This window comes from Anolis sagrei, chromosome 1 (genome assembly GCF_037176765.1).
Source record: "Anolis sagrei isolate rAnoSag1 chromosome 1, rAnoSag1.mat, whole genome shotgun sequence".
Classification (NCBI taxonomy): domain Eukaryota; kingdom Metazoa; phylum Chordata; class Lepidosauria; order Squamata; family Dactyloidae; genus Anolis; species Anolis sagrei.
The window spans coordinates 4475580-4499343 of record NC_090021.1 but is presented as its reverse complement, the minus strand read 5'-3'; the positions used below and the strand labels follow the sequence as shown (position 1 = coordinate 4499343).

At 43.4% G+C, this 23764-nt stretch overlaps 1 protein-coding gene and 2 pseudogenes across 1 annotated transcript in view; all 3 read left to right on the top strand.

The window, feature by feature from the left end:
- Positions 1-23764, top strand: part of LOC132761660 (zinc finger protein 420-like) — a 72616-nt pseudogene that overhangs the window by 26335 nt on the left and 22517 nt on the right.
- Positions 1-23764, top strand: part of LOC132761654 (zinc finger protein 850-like) — a 64320-nt gene that overhangs the window by 26339 nt on the left and 14217 nt on the right. The gene's annotated exons all lie outside the window — the stretch shown is intronic.
- Positions 7891-12373, top strand: LOC137094730 (zinc finger protein 135-like; annotated as a pseudogene).

Here is a 23764-nt window from a genome sequence, read left to right as displayed (position 1 = left end):
GTACAGTTGTAAGGTATTTTAAAAACACAAAGTTTAAAAACTTGGCATTATACGAAATGTCATTTGACCAGTAGCTGGCCACTTGGGAGTGCCTATGGTGTTTCTGTAAGGAGTGCAGGTAGCAGGGCTCAGACTGCATTGTAATAGGTGGTCTGTTTTTTGCTCTTCTTCACACTCACAGGTCGTGGACTCTGCTTTGTGGCCCGATTTCTTAAGGTTGGCTTCAGTATCAGCCATGGATTGAGATTCTTGGTTTTTGCCTGCCACTTTTGAACTCTCAATTGCTTAGGTGTTCCTGCAAGTATCTCTGTAGATCTTAGAAAACTATTTCTTGATTTAATGCGTTGGCATACTGGCTGATATCCGAGCAGGGGATGGACTGAAGCAGTCGCTGCCTTGGTCCTTTCATTGTTGGCTGCTACTTCCCGGCGGTTGTCAGGCGGTGAAATACTGGAAGTGAACCGAGGGCACAGTTGTAATGTATTTTTAAAAACACAGAGTTTAAAAACATTATACTAAATGTCCTTTGACCAGTAGCTGGCTACTTGGAGTTTCTCTGGTATTGCTATAAGAAGGTCCTCCATTATGCATGTGGCAGGGCTGAGGCCGCATTGTAGTAGGTGGTCTGTGGTATGCTCTTCTCCACACTTGCATGTCGTGGACTCCACTTTGTGGCCACATTTCTTAAGGTTGGTTCTGCATCTCGTGGTGCCAGAGCGCAGTCTGTTCAGCGCCTTCCAAGTCGCCCAGTCTTCATTTGGTATCAGCCATTGGTTCTGGGTTTGAGCCTGCCACTTTTGGACTCTCGCTTGCTGAGGTGTTCCTGCAAGTATCTCTGTAGATCTTGGAAAACTATTTCTTGATTTAAGGCATTAGCATGCTGGCTGATATCAAAACGGGATTGATCTTTTCATTATTGGCTGCTACTTCGTGGCAGTTGTCAGGTTGTGCAATACCGGCTAAACAGCATAATTTCTCCAGTGTTATAGGGCGTAGACATCCTGTGATAATGCAGCATGTCTCATTAAGAGTCATATCCACTGTTTTAGCGTGGTGAGATGTGTGCCATGCGTACTCAGCACTACAAGCCACCAGAATAACAGATTTAAAACATATGAAGTGCATTATTCATCCATAATCCTTGCTCGTAATCCTTATTCACACTTGTCGAAATTGTAATAGCTTATTTTTCAGCTGCTTGAGTACAGAGCCATGTCTTTAACTTCTTTCTGAAAACCCAAAGAAACGGGGCCTGCCTAATTATTGTAGTTCAGCCTATGACTGTGGCTGATATCGATGTAAATGGGAAAGTGGATCATGGGAACTCTGGGCCGGTGAACAAACATGAGATTTTAAGTCCTAAAAATGATTAGTCTGTGTCTCCAGCAGTTAGTGAAGGGCAAAACTACGGTGAGGTGGATCTGTAATTGGTTAAATGGACGAACCCAGAGGGTGCTCACTAATGCTTCCTCTTCATCCTGGAAAGAAGTGGCGAGCGGAGTGCCACAGGGTTCCGTCCTGGGCCCGGTCCTGATCAGGATCCTTCATTCATGACTTAGATGAAGGGTTAGAAGGCAGGATCATCAAGTTTGCAGACCACACCAAATTGGGAGGGATAGCCAATACTCCAGAGGACAGGAGCAGGATTCAAAACGATCTTGACAGATTAGAGAGATGAATGGCCAAAACTAACAAAATGAAGTTCAACAGTGACAAATGCAAGATACTCCACTTAGGCAGGAAAAATGAAATGCAAAGATACAGAATGGGGGATGATGCCTGGCTCGAGAGCAGTACGTGTGAAAAAGATCTTGGAGTCCTCGTGGACAACAAGTTAAACATGAGCCAACAATGTGATGTGGCGGCAAAAAAAGCCAATGGGATTTTGGCCTGCATCAATAGGAGCCTAGTGTCTAGGTCCAGGGAAGTAATGCTACCCCTCTATTCCGCTTTGGTTAGACCACATCTGGAATATTGTGTCCAGTTCTGGGCCACACAATTGAAGAGAGATATTGACAAGCTGGAATGTGTCCAGAGGAGAGCGACTAAAATGATAAAAGGTCTGGAGAACAAGCCCTATGAGGAGCGGCTTAACGAGCTGGGCATGTTTAGCCTGAAGAAGAGAAGGCTGAGAGGGGATATGATAGCCATGTATAAATATGTGAGAGGAGGCCACAGGGAGGAGGAGGGAGCAAGCTTGTTTTCTGCTTCCCTGGAGACTAGGACGCGGAACAATGGCTTCAAACTACAAGAGAGGAGATTCCATCTGAACATGAGGAAGAACTTCCTGACTGTGAGAGCCGTTCAGCAGTGGAACTCTCTGCCCCGGAGTGTGGTGGAGGCTCCTTCTTTGGAAGCTTTTAAACAGAGTCTGGATGGCCATCTGTCGGGTGATTTGAATGCAATATTCCTGCTTCTTGGCAGGGGGTTGGACTGGATGGCCCATGAGGTCTCTTCCAACTTTTTGATTCTATGATTCTACGTTCCAGAGAGATGCCAAGGTTGGTGCAGAAGACACGTTCTCCAGGGAAACGAGTTCAGAGACTGAAATCCCGGGTGGAGAGAATAATGAGTTGCAAGATACTGAGCTGGTTGATAGGACACTCAGTTTTTGTCAACTTTGTGCTGCCCAACAGAATCTCCGAAGGTCACAGCGCTTGATAGGGAAGAGACCCATATCAGGAGGTCATGGGAAGAGGCATGATTTCATGTGTATATTAGAGAGGCCGGGGGGATTTTCCAGCCAGTCTGGTCAACGTTGGTAATTGAGGCAACTATTGTTGCCAATTCCTAGTCAAGCTTTCTGTGGGAATTCTAATTCCATGTCTTTGTACCTGCTTCATGCTTCCAAGTTTGAAGGATTGTTCCTGGATTTTTGTATTGGATTCTATGCTGCCTTGTACTTCCTGGTTTTCTTGTATTCCTGTGCCTGGGTGTCCTGTTGCTTTGGGATCTTGGATTACTCTTGTACCTTGAACTTTGTGGACTACTTTATATGTATAGACTTTGAAGTTTTTTCCTGTTTTTGCTGAAATGTTTTTTTTTTTATATAATCTTTGATAAACTGCTTTGGTAATTTAATTTGGACTGGAGTGTGGTGCTTAAGTGCAGAGCTGTTTCCTGGCCTGGAGTGCAACACTGATGTTGCTGGGGAAGGAATTCCACAGCCAGGGGGCCACCACTGAAAAGGCCCTTTCTCTTGTTTATTTATTTATTTACTTTACTTTACTTGTATACCGCAGTTTCTCAGCCCAACAGGCGACTCAACGCGGTTTACAACAAGGATAAGAATCAATCAACGATATACAATTTAAAACTATAAAAGCATAATATACAATATTGATACAACAATAGACAACACAAAGCATCTCATAACTAGAGTCGTGATCCAATCCGTCGTCCAAATTTCCATTCCTGTAATCATCACATTCATTGCACTGTTTAACCGAATGCCCGTTCGAACAGCCAAGTTTTTAATCTTCTTTGGAACACCATTAGCGAGGGGGCTGATCTTACCTCCATAGGAAGGGCGTTCCACAGCCGTTCCCACCAGTCCCACTTGCAAAGGTGGTGGGACTGAGAGCAGGGCCTCCCCAGGCTATCTTAAAGCTCTTGTTGGCTCATAGAAAGAAGAGATGCATTCGGACAGCTAAGTTGGACCAGAACCATTTAGGGCTTTATAGGCCAAGGCCAGCACTTTAAATTGGGCTCAGTAGTAAATTGACAGCCAGTGGAGCTGATGCCACAGAGGAGTAGTATGCTCCCTGTACACCGCCCCAGTTAGGAATCTGGCTACTGCCCATTGGACTAAGTGAAGCTTCTGGGCTGTCTTCAAAGGCAACCCCACACAGAGCATGTTGCAGTAGCCTATATGAGATGTAACAGGAGCATCAACACCAAGGCCAAGTCTGACTTCCCAAGTTTATAAGGGACTAGCTGACCCTGCCATGCGTTGCTGTGGCCCAGTCTGTTGATCTGGAAAATAAAGTAATGAGAAAGTGTTGTTCTAATATATACAATTTCTTTCTGCTTGTGGGTAAACAGTGTTTCTTGCTTTGTCTTTGTCAGTGTTGAAGTCGAGAGTGTCTGGTTTGCCCACCCTGGAACATGCAACATATCATTGCCCTTCTTTAAGGGTCCCTTTCAAATCTATGATACTGTATGTCTTGTGTGAATGATATCTATCTATGTATCTATCTATCTATGGCTGGATGGCTATTAGTGAGGAGGAGTTTGATTTCATGTTCTTGCCCTGATGAAGGGAGGTGGATTGGATGGGCTTAAGTATGTTCTGTTGGTCATGGGGGTTCTGTGTGGGAAGTTTTCCGCGATTCTGTGATTCGTGGGGTTGAGTATGCTCTTTGATTGGAGAAGGGTGAGGAGTGAAGGATTGGGTCAGGGCGGGAAGGGGCGGGCTGGCGAAGGGAGGGGGCGTGGCTTGCGCGGAGGGGGAGGGGGAGGAGCGAAGGATTGGGTCAGGGCGGGAAGGGGCGGGCTGGCGAAGGGAGGGGGCGTGGGTGGAGGAGGAGGGGGAGGAGTGAAGGATTGGGTCAGGGCGGGAAGGGGTGGGCTGGCGTGGCTTGCACGGAGGGGGCGTGGTCCGGCCATGTGCACGTGCCGGGCGAGCCGCACCATGCAGCTTCTTCCCCTCCCAGTGCTGTGGCAGTTTCGCCGCGCAACAGATCCGCGCCTGGCCTCAGGCGGCGGGTTCAGCGCCAGGCTGGCCCCAGTGGTGGCCATCATGGAGAAAGGGAACCTCAGTCTCAGGGCTGCATCCTCCTCCTCCTCCTCATCAGCCATCCAAGAGAAGGAGAAGGAACATGTGGAGGGGGGAGGAGAGCGAGAGCCAGGCCTCCCAGGACACTTCTGCGCACGCTCTGTGTTGTTTCGAAATTGTGAGTTTGTTGTGATGTGTATCGGAATTGTGATGATTGTTGGTCATACCTTGGGGTATGAGGAATGTGTACGGCAAGTTTGGTGAGTTTTCCTCCGGGGGTTTTCCCGTTTTTGGGCGCCTAAGGACACCCTTTACAGATTTATATATATAGATTAGTTTAAGGGATTGGTTTAACCTCCAGTTTGTTAGCAAACTGGAAGTTAAACTAAACCCTTATAAAAAAAAACCCTTATAAAATTTAATATATATAATATAATAATATAGAGAGATACGTTTCATATAATCTTTACTGTATAAATAATTTTCGTGTAGTTTGGGTTCCTGTGAGTTTTCTGAACTGTGTGGCCATGTTCCAGAAGGAATCTCACTGATGTTTCGCCCACATCTATGGCAGGCACCCTCAGAGCTTGTGAGGTCAGTTGAAAACTAGGCAAGTGAGGTTTATATTTCTGTGGAATGTCCAGGATGGGAGTAAGAACTCTTGTCTTCTTGAGGCAAATGTTAATGTTGCAATTGGTCAACTTGATTAGCATTTAATGGCCTTGTAACTTCAAAGTCTGACTGGTTGCTGCCTGGGGAATCCTTTGTTTGGAGGTGTTAGTTGGCCCTGATTGATTCTTGTCTGGAATTCTTTATTTATTGTCCCGATTTTAGAGTTTTTTTTAATCCTAGTAGCCAGATTTTGTTCATTTTCATGGTCTCCTCCTTTCTGTTGAAATTGTCCACATGCTTGTGGATTTCAATGGCTTCTCTGTGTAGTCTGACATGGTGGTTGTTGGTGTGGTCCAGCGTTTCTGTGTTCCCAAATTTGTGTAGTTTTCTCTATAGCTGCTCCATGTGATTCATCACAAACGTTTTTACCAACAAACTATATTTTCTTAATTAGAAACCTATTCATTTAGCTGTAATTACTGCAAATCAATCAACAAATTGTGCAAATAAAAGTTATAATGGAACCTAAACTTGAACACACTAACCCTCTTCTTCTTTTTTTTTGTTTAGAATTTTAGTAAAGGTATTGTCGAAGGCTTTCATGGCTGGAATCACTAGGTACTTGTGGGGTTTTTTTGGGCTATAGGGCCATGTTCTAGAGGCATATTCTCATGACGTTTCGCCTGCATCTATGGCAAGCATCCTCAGAGGTAGTGAGGTGAGGATGCAGGCGAAACGTCATGAGAATATGCCTCTAGAACATGGCCCTATAGCCCGAAAAAACCCACAAGAACTTAGTAAAGGTAATCAGGAATAACAGGGGAGAGGTCAGGGAAATACACACACACACACACACACACACACGTAAAGTGGGAGAACATTAATGAAATAGGATAGTAGGAAATGGATAGTAAAAAATGGGTAAGAAAAAAGGGTCCTGGTGACTTCCATCTAGTCCTTTGCGGTTTTGTCTTTGTCTATACTAAAATATTCTATATTTGAGGGTGATAAAAGAACAAAATTCTTCATCTTTGATTAAAATAATAAAAAAGAGATAGTGAAGGTAGAGAAAGATCGGCTCTTATTTCTTCATTGAAAAGTAATGTCTTTTAGTGTTTCTTTCATTTTCTAATTTTTTTCATATTTCTCTATCTTGGACCAGTCTGTATATTTTATTGGATTTCCCAAGGTTTTCTTTAATAAAAAAGTTAATTTGCCCATATCTTTATTCTCTTTGACTTTCAGTAACCCTTCATCTAAATCTGGTGTTCCTTTTGCTTCCAATGTTGAGCATAGCTAATTCTGTCGGCTGTAGTGAAAGTCCCAAATGCACCTTGTTAGAGACTCAGGATTATCTGCACATTGCACCTACCTCCAACACCCTTCACATTTTACCTGTCAAGCTCAGCACTTTTAATTTTGTCCATTACATTTGGCCTGGCCTTTGGTTTTAATTGTGTCACGATGTTATTATTTATTGTCTTATTGTCTTGCTTGATGTTTTATTATTTGCTTATGAGTTTATTGTGTATTGTATGCTGTGTTGTCAGCGGCCTTGGCCTTTGTAAGCTGCATCGAGTCCTTTGGGAGATTTTGCGGGGTATAAATAAAAATAATTTATTTATTTATTTATTTATTTATTTATTTATTTGCTGCATTTGTTGACCGCCGTTCTCAGCCCTAGGGCGACTCACGGCGGTGTACAACATATAAAAAGATGAATTTACAATAAAGCAATAACACAACGAAATATCATCATAACTATCAATAATACAACAATAATATAATTACACTAAATAATCCGCTCCGTCTCATCGTAGAATCATAACCAATCTCGTAATCCATATTCCGTTCCAGTCGTCATTGCCAATTATTGTAGCACTTAGTTAAATGCCTTCTCGAATAACCATGTCTTTAGGCTCTTACGGAATGACATAAGGGAGGGCGCCTGTCTGATGTCTACAGGGAGGGTGTTCCACAGCCGGGGGGCCACCACCGAGAAGCCCCTCTCTCTCGTCCCCGCCAGACGTGCCTGTGAAGCAGGCGGGATCGAGAGAAGGGCCTCCCCAGACGATCTCAAGGCCCTCATGGGCTCATAGGCCGAGATGCGGTCAGAAAGGTATTTTGGGCCGGAACAGTTTAGGGCTTTGTAGGCCAACACCAGCACCTTAAATTGGGCCCGGTAGCAGATAGGCAGCCAGTGGAGCTGGAACAACAAGGGCGTTGTGTGCTCCCTGCGTCCCGCTCCTGTTAGTAACATGGCTGCCGAGCGCTGGACTAGCTGAAGCTTCCGGGCTGTCTTCAAGGGCAGCCCCACGTAGAGAGCATTGCAGTAGTCAAGGCAGGATGTGACCAGAGCATGTACCACCGTGGCCAAGTCAGACTTCCCGAGGTACGGGCGCAGCTGGCGCACGAGCCTGAGCTGTGCAAATGCTCCCCATAATAATAATAATAATAATAATAATAATAATAATAATAATAATATGTAAACAAAATGTCATCATTAGAATTTAGTGGTATATCCAAATCTGTTATGCCCAATAGGTAAATTAAACCTTTTTTGATGTTTTAAAATAGAGCTTTGGACTTTCTTCTCCTGGCTGGCTGAAAGGGTCTAGACTGGATGCCCCTTTATTGGAAATGACAACCTTCATGGAGCCTTCTATAGCAATCTGTTGTTGTTGCTTACTGTTTCCTGTATGTACGTTCTGGTGTGCAGCTTCCTTTATGGTTTCTGAGAAGTTATAAAAGGATCTTCCGATACCTCCCCTCCAATACAGTCGATGGGAGAGCATGGCATCTTGCCAGGGTAAAACCCCCTTGACGTTCAGACACCTCCAAGTCTGTTAGGCATGCCATGGGGAGAGGGGGGGGTGAGGTATCTTTTAGCTTCACTAACAATAAAGGCTGGGGAGCAGGCTAAGTCCGTTTGGCGCTCTATGCCCAGGATCTGTTGCTAAGTGAGATCCTTGCCTTTGTCTCATTTCATGCTTAGCTATTCTTCTTGGGAGAAACCTAGTGTTGTGATCTTTACAGCCACTGCTTTAGTCCATGAGGAGTGGAAGTCGCCCCATATGGTTAGAGGGGCAAGAGCCCGTGGGGAGAATGATAGGCATAGCCAGTAGTTGAGGATAGGTGTTCATACTCTCGCCTCCACTTTCACGAAGCCTGTCTCCAATCGCAGGCTTGCATTAGAGACACCTCTGGGAGCCTGTAGAGCTGATCTTAGAAATTCTGATTGACCACACTCTAGTGGGGCAGAATTTGACAAGGAGCCACACTGAGCTCCATACAGCATTTGGTCAATTGGTTTCGCTTCAAAAAGTATTGTTGGTATAAAGTGGCCTCCTCCTGTCTTGCGGTATCTTAAGATGGCGGGCGAGCTCTTTTGAGCTGTTTCAGCTGCATACTCTGTGTGGGCTTTCCTGCTGTTAGTGCAGTGGTGGAGTACTCGCAGGCATTTGGTATCAGGCATTGATTGAGGTTCTGTGTTGGAGCCTGCCACTTTTGGACTCTCGCTTGCTGAGGTGTTCCTGCAAGTATCTCTGTAGATCTTAGAAAACTATTTCTTGATTTAAGGCATTAGCATGCTGGCTGATATCAAAACGGGATTGAACTTTTCATTATTGGCTGCTACTTCCTGGCAGTTGTCAGGTTGTGCAATACTGGCTAAACAGTATAACAGTATAATTTCTCCAGTGTTGTAGAGCGTAGACATCCTATGATAATGAAGCATGTCTCATTAAGAGCCACATCCACTTTAGCATGGTGAGATGTGTTCCACACTAAGCACGCATACTTAGCAGCAAAGCGCAAAGGCAAATGTCTTCACTGTATCTCCAGGTTGTGCCAGTCAGCTTTTGTATAATAATGTTTCTAGCACCCACTTTTTGCTTGATATTCAGGCAGTGCTTCTTGCAGGTCAGAGCATGGTCCAGGGTCACTCTCAGGTAGTTGGGTGTGCTGCAATGCTCCACAGACAAGCTTGAGATGCTTGTCTGTTCTTAAGATGGAAAGCACATGTCTGTATTTTAGATGGATTCAGAATCAGCTGGTTTTCCCTGTAATAGACAGTAAGAGCACCTAAAGCTTCTGAAAGCTTCTGTTCAATCATTTGAACCCCTCTATTCTGCTTTGGTTAGACCACACCTGGAATATTGTGTCCAATTCTGGGCACCACAATTCAAGAGAGATATTGACAAGCTGGAATGTGTCCAGAGGAGGGCGACTAAAATGATCAAGGGTCTGGAGAACAAGCCCTATGAGGAGCGGCTTAAGGAGCTGGGCATGTTTAGCCTGAAGAAGAGAAGGCTGAGAGGGGATATGATAGCCATGTATAAATATGTGATAGGAAGCCACAGGGAGGAGGAGGGTTGAGCAAGCTTGTTTTCTGCTTCCCTGGAGACTAGGACGCGGAGCAATGGCTTCAAACTACAAGAGAGGAGATTCCATCTGAACATGAGGAAGAACTTCCTGACTGTGAGAGCCGTTCAGCAGTGGAACTCTCTGCCCCGGAGTGTGGTGGAGGCTCCTTCTTTGGAAGCTTTTGAACAGAGGCTGGATGGCCATCTGTCAGGGGTGATTTGAATGCAATATTCCTGCTTCTTGGCAGAATGGGGTTGGACTGGATGGCCCATGAGGTCTCTTCCAACTCTTTGATTCTATGATTTCAGAGCACCCTGCTTGGGCGGTGATGGCACAATCGTCAGCATAAATGAAACTCTGTCCCTTCCTTCTGACAGTGTCTGGTCATTTGTGTAAATGTTATCCAATGCATGATGCCCTTTAATACTGGAAATAACCTTTTCTTGCTGCCTGCCTGCCTTCCGTTCTTTTAGCCATATTTGTGTTTGACCCAATGAAATCAATGTGATGCTCCAGTATTAGAAGGAGGTCCCCTCCCTCCTCCCTCCCTCCATCATTCATTCATTCATTCATTCATTTCTCCCTCTCCTCTTTTCTTTTTCTTCTTTCTTTCTGTATTCATTCCCTTTCTTAAAAGAACCAATTACTCCCTTTGCTGGTATCTACGTAAGCACTTGAGGACCTTATGTATGCATTTCTTGTCATTTCCATTTTCAACATGACCCATCAAGGGAAAGGGGGAAAATCTTGCAGGTAAGAAAGTTTCTGGCTTTCATCCTTGATCTTTTGCTTCTCTCTTGACCAGGGACATGAGGATTCTATGGAGCCAACTCTTGGGTGCATTCAGAAAACTAATAACATAGGAAGAAGAAGAAATCATCTCAACATAATGTTCTTGATGAATTATTGACCTTATTTACAGATAAGAAAGAAAAGAACAAGAGCCAACTATCTATATTGCAATTCAGCACCCGTATCTCTGTTGACATGGAGGAGAGAGTATCTATATGCCTTGTGTGTGGAAAGAATTTCACTCGGAGGAATGATCTGCAGCAACATGAAAGGACTCACACTGGGGAGAAGCCCTATGCATGCCTGGAGTGTGGACAGAGATTTTCTTATAGTTCAAGTTTACATAGACATCAAAGGACTCACACTGGGGAGAAACCCTTTACATGCCCGGAGTGTGGACAGAGCTTCAGTCACAGCTCAAGTTTACATACACATCAAAGGATTCACACTGGGGAAAAACCCTATACATGCTTGGAGTGTGGACAGAGATTTCCTCATAGTTCAGGTCTATATAGACATCAAAGAACTCACACTGGGGAGAAACCATATACATGTCTGGAGTGTGGACAGAGCTTCACTCAGAGTGCAAATCTCCATGCGCATCAAAGGACTCACACTGGGGAGAAACCCTATACATGCCTGGAGTGTGGACAGAGCTTCACTCAGAGTGCAAATCTACATTCACATCTAAGGATTCACACTGGGGAGAAACCCTATAAATGTCTGGAGTGCGGACAGAGCTTCACGCAGAGTTCAGGTCTACGTTCACATCAAAGGATTCACACTGGGGAGAAACCCTATATGTGTCTTTGGTGTGGACAGTGCTTTATTGAGAGCGGAAGTCTACGTTCACATCAAAGGACTCACACTGGGGAGAGACCCTATACATGCCTGGAGTGTGGACAGAGTTTCACTCAGAGTTCAGGTCTACGTTCACATCAAAGGACTCACACTGGGGAGAAACCCTATATATGTCTTTGGTGTGGACAGAGCTTTACTAAGAATTGCAGTTTACGTTCACATCAAAGGATTCACACTGGGGAGAAACCCTATATGTGCCTGGAATGTGGACAGAGCTTCAGTCAGAGTTCAGGTCTGCGTTCGCATCAAAGGATTCACACTGGGGAGAAACCCTATATGTGCCTGGAGTGTGGACAGAGCTTCAGTCAGAGTTCAGATCTACGTTCGCATCAAAGGATTCACACTGGGGAGCAACCCTAGAAACTCATGGATGTGGAAAGAGCTTCACTGAGTGTTCAAATCTGCGTAGACATAGAATTCACATTGGAGAGAACAGTTGGATTTGACCCCAGGGAGATCTCTAAGTCAGAGCTTTCCGGATATTTCATCTTAGTGACATACATTTTTATTTTATTAATTAGAAAGGTAATTACTGCAACTCAATCAACAAATATAACAAAAGTTGTAACAGAACCTACACTTGAACACACCAGCACTACTGTTCTGTAGTGATACACCCTTCTGGGTGTTTTTAAGCAGATGTTTTGACTGTGTCTTCATGGCTGGCTGAAGTGGGCTGGGCTCAATACCCTCGATCTCCATTTTAATTCTAATCTATAGTTAGTTTAGGAATAGGCTGAGGGCATCCCTTCCCACCCGACTCCTGAATGACTATTGGAATGCATTTGTTCTCTCCTCTTTCTTTCTTCTCTCATTCTGATTGGTTACGTGGAATGGATTCTTTTCAGGTGCATGCCTTTGTTCAGACTTCTGCTTTTGACACCCTAGAGCAGTGTTTCTCAACCTGGGGGTCGGGACCCCTGAGGGGGTCGTGAGAGGGTGTCAAAGGGGTCGCCAAAGACCATCAGAAAACACAGTATTTTCTAGGTTCTTGTGGGTTTTTTCAGGCTATAGAGCCATGTTCTAGAGGCATTTCTCCTGACGTTTCGCCTGCATCTATGGCAAGCATCCTCAGAGGTTGTGAGGTCCTCACAACCTCTGAGGATGCTTGCCATAGATGCAGGCGAAACGTCAGGAGAAATGCCTCTAGAACATGGCTCTATAGCCCGAAAAAACCCACAAGAACCTAGTGATTCCAGCCATGAAAGCCTTCGACAATACACAGTATTTTCTGTTGGTCATGGGGCTTCTGTGTGGAAAGTTTGACCCAATTCTATTGTTGGTCGAGTTCAGAAGGCTCTTTGATTGTAGGTGAACTATAAATCCCAACAACTACAACTCCCAAATGTCAAGGTCTATTTTCCCCAGACTCCACCAGTGTTCACATTTGGGCATATTGAGTATTTGTGCCAAGCTTGGTCCAGATCCATCATTGCATGAATCCACAGCACTCCTCTGGATGTAGGTGAACTACAACTCCCAAACTCAAGGTCAATGCCCACCAAACCCTTCCAGTGTTTTCGAATAGTCGTGGGAGTTCTGTGTGCCAAGTTCAGTTTAAATCCATCGCTGGTCTAGTTTAGAATGCTCTTTGATTATAGGTGAAGTATAAATCCCAGCAACTACAACTCCCAAATTACAAAATCAATCCTCCCCTCGACCTCACTAGCATTCACATTGGGGCATATTGGGTATTTGTGCTCAATTTAGTCCAGTGAATGAAAACCCACCCTGCATATCAGATATTTACATTACGATTTATAACAGTAGTAAAATGACAAGTATCAAGTAGCAACGAAAACAATATAATGGTTGGGGGTCACCACAACATATGGAACTGCATTAAGGGGTCACGGCATTAGCAAGGTTGAGAACCACTCTCAACGTGTGGGTCCTCAGGTGTTTTGGCCTACAACTCCCAGAAATCCCGGCCAGTTTACCAGCGGTTAGGATTTCTAGGAGTTGAAGGCCAAAACATCTGGGGACCCACATGTTGAGAACCACTGCCCTAGAGTGTATTGAGACCTGCCTCTACTTCAGTGGTTCTCAATGTTCGTAATGCCGTGACCCCTTAATACAGTTCCTCATGTTGTGGTGACCCCCAGCCATTAAATTATTTTCGTTGCTACTTCATAATTGTAATTTTGCTACTGTTATGAATCGTTATGTAAATATCTGATATGCAGGGTGTATTCTCATTCACTGGACCAAATTTGGCACAAATACCCAATATGCCCAAATTTGAATACTGGTGAGGTTGGGATGGGAGGGTTGATTTTGTCATTTGGGAGTTGTAGTTGCTGGGATTTATAGTTCACCTACATTCAAAGAGCATTCTGAACTACACCAATGGACTTGAACCAAACTTGGCACTCAGAACTCCCATGGCCAACAGAAAATACTGGAAGGGTTTGGTGGGCATTGACCTTGGGTTTTAGAGTTGTAGTTCGCTTACATCCAGAGAGCACTGTGGACTCAAACAATGATAGATGTGGATCAAACTTGGCACGAATATTCAATATGCCCAAATGTGAACACTGGTGAAGTTCAGGAAAAATAGACCTTGACATTTGGGAGTTGTAGTTGCTGGGATTTATAGTTCACCTACATTCAAAGAGCATTCTGAACTACACCAACAATGGACTTGAACCAAACTTGGCACTCAGAACTCCCATGACCAACAGAAAATACTGGAAGGGTTTGGTGGGCATTGACCTTGGGTTTTAGAGTTGTAGTTCGCTTACATCCTGAGAGCACTGTGGACTCAAACAATGATAGATGTGGATCAAACTTGGCACGAATATTCAATATGCCCAAATGTGAACACTGGTGAAGTTCAGGAAAAATAGACCTTGACATTTGGGAGTTGTAGTTGCTGGGATTTATAGTTCACCTACTACCAAAGAGCATTCTGAAGCCCACCAACGATAGAATTAGGCCAAACTTCCCACACAGAACTCCCATGACTAACAGAAAATACTGTCTGTGATGGTCTTTGGCGACCCCTCCGACACCCCCTCACGACCCCTTCAGGGGTCCCGACCCCCAGCTTGAGAACCACTGCTCTACTTGTATGTGTCAGGAGAAATGTAGTGCTTGAAGATTTCCCCCTCTTTTTTGAACCCTAAAAGAGATAGTAGTTCATTACTATTTTTCATGTCAGGAGTGACTTGGGAAACTATTAAGAAATGTGGTTATTATTCTTATAAATAAACCTTGTGTAAGTATTAAATTTATTTATTATTTATTTCGAGTGCTTATACCCCGCCCTTCTCAACCCCCTAGCGGGGACTCAGCGCAGCTTACAAAAGGCACAATTCGATGCCCAACAGTTCCAAAATACAATACACAAAATACAGTATAACAACAACAATTATAACTAGTTAAAACAATCAAAGACAGAACTCTGCATAAGTGGTTAATTTATGTTATTAGTACAAATAGGTTTATTCAATTATTCATATTTGGTCCTCGTTTTGGTATTAATTTCTCTTTTGACACAAATTTACGGTTATTATTTTTGTATTATTTGGTTTATCTTTAAATGTGTTTGAGTTGGGCATTGAATGTTTGCACCCTTTTTGCGTGTAAACTGCCCCGAGTCCCCTTGGGTTTAGAAATATATTATTATTATTATTATTATTATTATTATTATTATTATTATTACCTCTGCTTCTTAAGCTCTACATTATTTTCCAGTCACATTTATTTATTTATTTATTTGCTCCATTTTTATACCGCTCTTCTCAGCCCTCAGGGCGACTCAGAGCGGTTCACAACCACAATCCAATACATAAAACATGATAAAAACAGTTAAGAAGCATTTAAAAGGATAACACTTATAACATCACTTCACGCTCTGCTTGCTGTGAGCTGAATGCTCAATTGTTAAGTATCCTGTTAAGTATCCTATTTGTATTTTGGATGCTCTGCTGTTTTGGGGATTTTTCCCTAACACTCCCTTTTCTCTGCTTTTGCTTTCAATGTCTTCTCCCTTGACTCTCCTTCCTAAGTATCCTGTTAAGTATCCTATTTGTATTTTGGATGCTCTGCTGTTTTGGGGATTTTTCCCTAACACTCCCTTTTCTCTGCTTTTGCTTTCAATGTCTTCTCCCTTGACTCTCCTTCCTAAGTCTCCTGTTAAGTATCCTATTTGTATTTTGGATGCTCTGCTGTTTCTGGGATTTTCCCCTAACACTCCCTTTTCTCTGCTTTTGCTTTCAATGTCTTCTCCCTTGACTCTCCTTCCTAAGTCTCCTGTTAAGTATCCTATTTGTATTTTGGATGCTCTGCTTTTTTGGGGATTTTTCCCTAACACTCCCTTTCTCTGCTTTTGTTTTTAATATCTTCTCCCTTGACTCTCCTTCCTAAGTATCCTGTTAAGTATCCTATTTGTATTTTGGATGCTCTGCTGTTTTTGGGATTTTTTCCCTAACACTCCCTTTCTCTGTTTTTGCTTTCAATGTCTTCTCCCTGGACTCTCCTTCCTAAGTATCCTGTTAAGTATCCTATTTGTATTTTGGATGCTCTGCTGTTTTTGGGATTTTTTCCCTAACACTCCCTTTCTCTGTTTTTGCTTTCAATGTCTTCTCCCTTGACTCTCCTTCCTAAGTATCCTGTTAAGTATCCTATTTGTATTTTGGATGCTCTGCTATTTTTGGGATTTTCCCCTAACACTCTCTTTCTCTGCCCTTGCTTTCAATGTCTTCTCCCTTGACTCTCCTTCCTAAGTATCCTGTTAAGTATCCTATTTGTATTTTGGATGCTCTGCTGTTTTTGGGATTTTTTTCCCTAACACTCCCTTTCTCTGTTTTTGCTTTCAATGTCTTCTCCCTTGACTCTCCTTCCTAAGTATCCTGTTAAGTATCCTATTTGTATTTTGGATGCTCTGCTATTTTTGGGGTTTTCCCCTAACACTCTCTTTCTCTGCCCTTGCTTTCAATGTCTTCTCCCTTGACTCTCCTTCCTAAGTATCCTGTTAAGTATCCTATTTGTATTTTGGATGCTCTGCTTTTTTGGGGATTTTTCCCTAACACTCCCTTTCTCTGCTTTTGTTTTTAATATCTTCTCCCTTGACTCTCCTTCCTAAGTATCCTGTTAAGTATCCTATTTGTATTTTGGATGCTCTGCTATTTTTGGGATTTTCCCCTAACACTCTCTTTCTCTGTTTTTGCTTTCAATGTCTTCTCCCTTGACTCTCCTTCCTAAGTATCCTGTTAAGTATCCTATTTGTATTTTGGATGCTCTGCTTTTTTGGGGATTTTTCCCTAACACTCCCTTTCTCTGCTTTTGTTTTTAATATCTTCTCCCTTGACTCTCCTTCCTAAGTATCCTGTTAAGTATCCTATTTGTATTTTGGATGCTCTGCTATTTTTGGGATTTTCCCCTAACACTCTCTTTCTCTGTTTTTGCTTTCAATGTCTTCTCCCTTGACTCTCCTTCCTAAGTATCCTGTTAAGTATCCTATTTGTATTTTGGATGCTCTGCTGTTTTTGGGATTTTTTCCCTAACACTCCCTTTCTCTGTTTTTGCTTTCAATGTCTTCTCCCTTGACTCTCCTTCCTAAGTATCCTGTTAAGTATCCTATTTGTATTTTGGATGCTCTGCTTTTTTGGGGATTTTTCCCTAACACTCCCTTTCTCTGCTTTTGTTTTTAATATCTTCTCCCTTGACTCTCCTTCCTAAGTATCCTGTTAAGTATCCTATTTGTATTTTGGATGCTCTGCTGTTTTTGGGATTTTTTCCCTAACACTCCCTTTCTCTGTTTTTGCTTTCAATGTCTTCTCCCTTGACTCTCCTTCCTAAGTATCCTGTTAAGTATCCTATTTGTATTTTGGATGCTCTGCTGTTTTTGGGATTTTTTCCCTAACACTCCCTTTCTCTGTTTTTGCTTTCAATGTCTTCTCCCTTGACTCTCCTTCCTAAGTATCCTGTTAAGTATCCTATTTGTATTTTGGATGCTCTGCTATTTTTGGGATTTTCCCCTAACACTCCCTTTCTCTGCCCTTGCTTTCAATGTCTTCTCCCTTGACTCTCCTTCCTAAGTATCCTGTTAAGTATCCTATTTGTATTTTGGATGCTCTGCTTTTTGGGGGATTTTTCCCTAACACTCCCTTTCTCTGCTTTGCTTTCAATGTCTTCTCCCTTGACTCTCCTTCCTAAGTATCCTGTTAAGTATCCTATTTGTATTTTGGATGCTCTGCTATTTTTGGGATTTTCCCCTAACACTCCCTTTCTCTGCCCTTGCTTTCAATGTCTTCTCCCTTGACTCTCCTTCCTAAGTATCCTGTTAAGTATCCTATTTGTATTTTGGATGCTCTGCTTTTTGGGGGATTTTTCCCTAACACTCCCTTTCTCTGCTTTGCTTTCAATGTCTTCTCCCTTGACTCTCCTTCCTAAGTATCCTGTTAAGTATCCTATTTGTATTTTGGATGCTCTGCTGTTTTGGGGATTTTTTCCCTAACACTCCCTTTCTCTGTTTTTGCTTTCAATGTCTTCTCCCTTGACTCTCCTTCCTAAGTATCCTGTTAAGTATCCTATTTGTATTTTGGATGCTCTGCTATTTTTGGGATTTTCCCCTAACACTCCCTTTCTCTGCCCTTGCTTTCAATGTCTTCTCCCTTGACTCTCCTTCCTAAGTATCCTGTTAAGTATCCTATTTGTATTTTGGATGCTCTGCTTTTTTGGGGATTTTTCCCTAACACTCCCTTTCTCTGCTTTGCTTTCAATGTCTTCTCCCTTGACTCTCCTTCCTAAGTATCCTGTTAAGTATCCTATTTGTATTTTGGATGCTCTGCTGTTTTTGGGATTTTTTCCCTAACACTCCCTTTCTCTGTTTTTGCTTTCAATGTCTTCTCCCTTGACTCTCCTTCCTAAGTATCCTGTTAAGTATCCTATTTGTATTTTGGATGCTCTGCTGTTTTTGGGATTTTCCCCTAATGCTCCCTTTCTCTGCTTTTGCTTTCAGTGTCTTCTCCCTTGACTCTCCTTCCTAAGTATCCTGTTAAGTATCCTGTTTGTATTTTGGATGCTCTGCTGTTTTTGGGATTTTCCCCTAACACTCCCTTTCTCTGCTTTGCTTTCAATGTCTTCTCCCTTGACTCTCCTTCCTAAGTATCCTGTTAAGTATCCTATTTGTATTTTGGATGCTCTGCTGTTTTTGGGATTTTTTCCCTAACACTCCCTTTCTCTGTTTTTGCTTTCAATGTCTTCTCCCTTGACTCTCCTTCCTAAGTATCCTGTTAAGTATCCTATTTGTATTTTGGATGCTCTGCTATTTTTGGGATTTTCCCCTAACACTCTCTTTCTCTGCCCTTGCTTTCAATGTCTTCTCCCTTGACTCTCCTTCCTAAGTATCCTGTTAAGTATCCTATTTGTATTTTGGATGCTCTGCTGTTTTTGGGATTTTTTCCCTAACACTCCCTTTCTCTGTTTTTGCTTTCAATGTCTTCTCCCTTGACTCTCCTTCCTAAGTATCCTGTTAAGTATCCTATTTGTATTTTGGATGCTCTGCTGTTTTTGGGATTTTCCCCTAACGCTCCCTTTCTCTGCTTTTGCTTTCAGTGTCTTCTCCCTTGACTCTCCTTCCTAAGTATCCTGTTAAGTATCCTGTTTGTATTTTGGATGCTCTGCTGTTTTTGGGATTTTCCCCTAACACTCCCTTTCTCTGTTTTTGCTTTCAATGTCTTCTCCCTTGACTCTCCTTCCTAAGTATCCTGTTAAGTATCCTATTTGTATTTTGGATGCTCTGCTGTTTTTGGGATTTTCCCCTAACGCTCCCTTTCTCTGCTTTTGCTTTCAGTGTCTTCTCCCTTGACTCTCCTTCCTAAGTATCCTGTTAAGTATCCTGTTTGTATTTTGGATGCTCTGCTGTTTTTGGGATTTTCCCCTAACACTCCCTTTCTCTGCTTTTGCTTTCAATGTCTTCTCCCTTGAATCTCCTTCCTTGTTTTCTCAGCTCCGGGTGAGGTAACCTTCTCCTTCCCTCTGAGCAGAAATCCATTTTCCCAGCTCCTTTGGCTTCATTTCCATCTTTCTTTCTCTCCTTCCATAAATTCATTGAATCCTAGAGATGGAAGGGGATCCCAAAGGACCAACCAGTCCAGCCGCCTTGGGCCAGGCAGGAAGACACAATCCAAGCCTTCTGAACAGAGGGTGTAACTAAATGTCTAATTAGAATGTAGGTTTTGCATACATTTACTGATATTATGATATGGGTTTTTACATATGTTTGTTGATATTGTGATGTAGGTGCAGACCAGCTGATGGGTGGCCTGAGCTAGGGCGTTGCCAGAGCGACATAACCCTCCAGGTAGAAGGGGAGAAGGAGGAACTCATTGCCACTTGATGAGCTAAGGCAGTGGTTCTCAACCTTCCTAATGCCGCGACCCCTTAATACAGTTCCTCATGTTTTGATGACCCCCAACCATAAAACTACTTTAGTTGCTATGTCATAACGGTAATTTTGCTACGGTTATGAATCATAATGTAAATATCGGATGTGCAGGATGCATTTTCATTCAGTCGACCAAACTGGGCACAAATACTCAATATGCCCAATTCTGAATACTGGTGGGTTTGGGGGTGGGGGGGATTGATTTGGGAGTTGTAGTTGCTGGGATTTATAGTTCACCTACAACCAAAGAGCATCCTGAACTCCATCAGTGATGGAATTGAACCAAATTTGGCACACAGAACTCCCATGACCAACAGAAAATACTGGAAGGGTTTGGTGGGTATTGACCTTGAGTTTAGGAGTTGTAGTTCACCTACATCCAGAGATCACTGTGTTTCCAAACAATGGTGGATCTGGACCAAACTTGTGGAGTTTGGGGAAAATAGACCTTGACCTTTGGGAGTTGTAGTTACTGGGATTTATAGTTCACCTACCATCAAAGAGTATTTTGAACTCCACTAAAAATAGAATTGGGCCAAACTTGGCACACAGAACCCCCATGGCCAACAGAAAATACTGTATTGTCGAAGGCTTTCATGGCTGGAATTGCTAGGTTCTTGTGGGTTTTTTCGGGCTATAGAGCCATGTTCTAGAGGCATTTCTCCTGATGTTTCGCCTGCATCTATGGCAAGCATCCTCAGAGGTATGTGGACAATTTCAACAGAAAGGAAGAGACCATGAAAATGAACAAAATCTGGCTGCCAGTATTAAAAAACTCTAAAATTATAACAGCAAAACAACAGAGAGGAAACAACCAGGCACAGATTAACACCTCACAGCAAGAGATTTTCCCAGGCTCAGGCAGGCCTTCAAATGCTAATGAAGGTGATCAGCTGAACATTCACACCTAACTGCAGCAGGGAAGAGCTCCTTGCCCCACCCCAACCATTCCACAGATATATAAACCCATTTTTCCTACTTCCAACAGACCTCACTACCTCTGAGGATGCTTGCCATAGATGCAGGCGAAACGTCAGGAGAAATGCCTCTAAAACATGGCTCTATAGCCCGAAAAAACCCACAAGAACCTAGAAAATACTGTGTTTTCTGATGGTCTTTGGTGACCCCTCTGACACCCCCTTGCGACCCCCTCAGGGGTCCCGACCCCCAGGTTGAGAAACGCTGAGCTAAGGGATTCTCAGTTCGAGTTATGTAGACCTAGACCAAGTAGTTTAAGTCTCTGGCAGGTAGTCAGAAGAAAAAGGTGGCTCCAGGTGATGAGCCAGGTGTTTAATCTTCAGTGTCGAGCAATAAAAGAGTGGAAGTATTTAACTCTATCGTATGATCTATCCCGGTTGCTAGAAGAAAGAGGTTCTCGGTCGTTTTATTTATGACTTCCGAAGCAATAGAAGTGGGACTAAGAAACTAAGTCTTAAAAGAAAGGAAATGGCAAACACTAAGGAGAGAGAAGATAAGCCATTGTTAAAAGTTTAACAGCAACAGTTTTATGTTTTCTGAAGAACCAAGAGTTAAGTGTAGCTACGATAAGGATGTCTTATGTAACCATCAAACTTATGTGAACCTGAGAAACCTTTGAAATAAATATTGTTTCTGTTCAGTTCAGAATACTGAGGGTTGTGACTACTTTTTAAAGAGAAGGTTCCCCAGGAAAGCGAAGTCTGGAGATCTGGTGGAGCTGAAGACAGTGTTATTTATTTATTAATTAATGATTTAAACTTATATGCCGCCACTCCCCTGGGGCTCGGAGCGGCTTACAAGACTAGCTAAAATCTAACAAAATTTAAAAGCAATTTAAAACAATTTAAAAACAACACTATCAAACATTAAAAGCCTGTCGAAACAGGTATGTCTTCCATGCCCTGCGGAAAGCTGGTAAGTCCCGCAAGGCACGGACTTCAGGTGGCAGAGTATTCCAGAGTGATGGTGCCACTGCTGTGAAGGCTCTGCGTCTGGTTGCTGTTAGACGCAAGGTCTTGACACTGGGGACTTCCAATAGATCTTGGTCCTCAGAACGGAGGGATCTCTGGGGTTGGGAGGGGGTGAGGCGGTCCCTCAGGTACATCGGCCCCAGACCATGCAAGGCCTTCAAGGTGAGTACCGTCCATCACTTTGAAAGTGATCCAGTGCTCAATGGGTAACCAATGCAGCTGCAGTCAGATTGGGGTGATGTGGCATCTCATCGGAATTCCCGCCAGAAGCCGAGCAGCTGCATTTTGTACCAACTTGAGCTTCTGGATCACCAACAGAGGAAGGCCAATGTAGAGGGTGTTACAGTAGTCCAGTCTTGAGATGACCGTGGCCTGGATCACCGTAGCTAGGTCGTCCCTGGACAGGGAGGGGGGCCAGCTGTCTAGCCTGCTGCAGATGGAAAAAGGCGGTTCTGCTAACAGCGGAGACCTGGGCTTCCATCGTCAGCAGAGGGTCCAAAAGGACTCCCAGACTCTTGACCAATGATGACGGGCATAGCGCCTCGCCATCCAGGGTAGGCAGCTGGATGTCCCCACTGCCCGGTTGACCCAGACATAGGATCTCCGTCTTTGCTGGATTCACCCTCAACCTGCTGGCACGCAGCCATCCAGTCACGGCCTCGAGGCACTGATGGAAACAATTGGGTACGGAGTCCGGTCGGCCTTCCATCTTCAGCACCAGCTGAGTGTCATCGGCGTACTGATAACACTCAAGCCCAAAACCTCGAACCAGCTGAGCAAGTGGTCGCATAGAGATGTTAAATAACAGAGGGGAGAGAATAGCCTCCAGAGGAACTCCACAAGATAGAGGGGACCTCTCAGAGACCAGGCCTCCCCTCTCCACTCGCTGTCCACGGTTGTGAAGAAAGGAGGACAGCCAGTTTAAAGCTCTCCCCCTGACTCCAGCAACAGCAAGGCGGTGGTTATGATACTGGGTTGCACACATTGGATAAAAGTCATCTCTCATACAATTCTCAACCAAGCCTCATCCGTTACACAATTAGTGGCAGCGGTGGGATAGAAAAATATTTATTTATTTATTTATTTATTTCGGGTACTTCTACCCCACCTTTCTCAACCCCCGAGGGGGACTCAGGGTGGCTTCCAACCGGCATATGTTGATGCCTACAATTCACACAATAAAATACACAGTAATAATAATCATAACAATTAAAACATTACATTAATACAATAAAAAGCCAGCCTGTTGGATTTTCTTGGTGGGTCTGTAAATAGTTTGTATGTTGTGTTTTAAAAAACTCTAAAATTGCAACAGCACAACAACAGAGAGGAAACAAACAAAGGACTCTTGTCTGCTGGAGCCAGGTGTGAATGTTTCAACTGATCACCTTGATTAGCATTTGATTGCCTGGCAGTGCCTGAAACAATCCTTTGTTGAGAGGTGATTAAATGTCCTTGTTTGTTTCCTCTCTGTTGTTGTGCTGTTCTAATTTTAGAGCCATTGTAATCCACAAGCATGTGGACAATTTCAACAGAAAGGCGGAAACCATGAAAATGAACAAAATCTGGCTACCAGTATTTAAAAAAACCCTCTAAAATTACAACAGCTAAACAACAGAGAGGAAACAAACAAGGACATCTAATCACCTCTCAACAAAAGATTGCTCCAGGCACTTCCAGGCCATCAAATGCTAATCAATGTGGTCAGTTGAAACATTCACACCTAGCTCCAGCAGACAAGAGTCCTTTGTCCCACCCTGGTCATTCCACAGATATATAAACCCACTTTCCTAGTTCCAACAGACCTCACTACCTCTGAGGATGCTTGCCATAAATGCAGGCGAAACGTCAGGAGGGAATGCCTTTAGACCATGGCCATATAGCCCGAAAAAACCTACAACAACCCAGTTCTATATTAGATTTCGAAGAGATTTCAAATATCATCCAGTCTGACCCTCACACTCTTCTTGTCATGCATGAATATACAAGTGAAGCCTTCCCAACCAATGACTACCCAGCCTCTGTTTCATAGACCTCTAGAGAAGGAGATACCACCAGACTCCTAGACAGTCT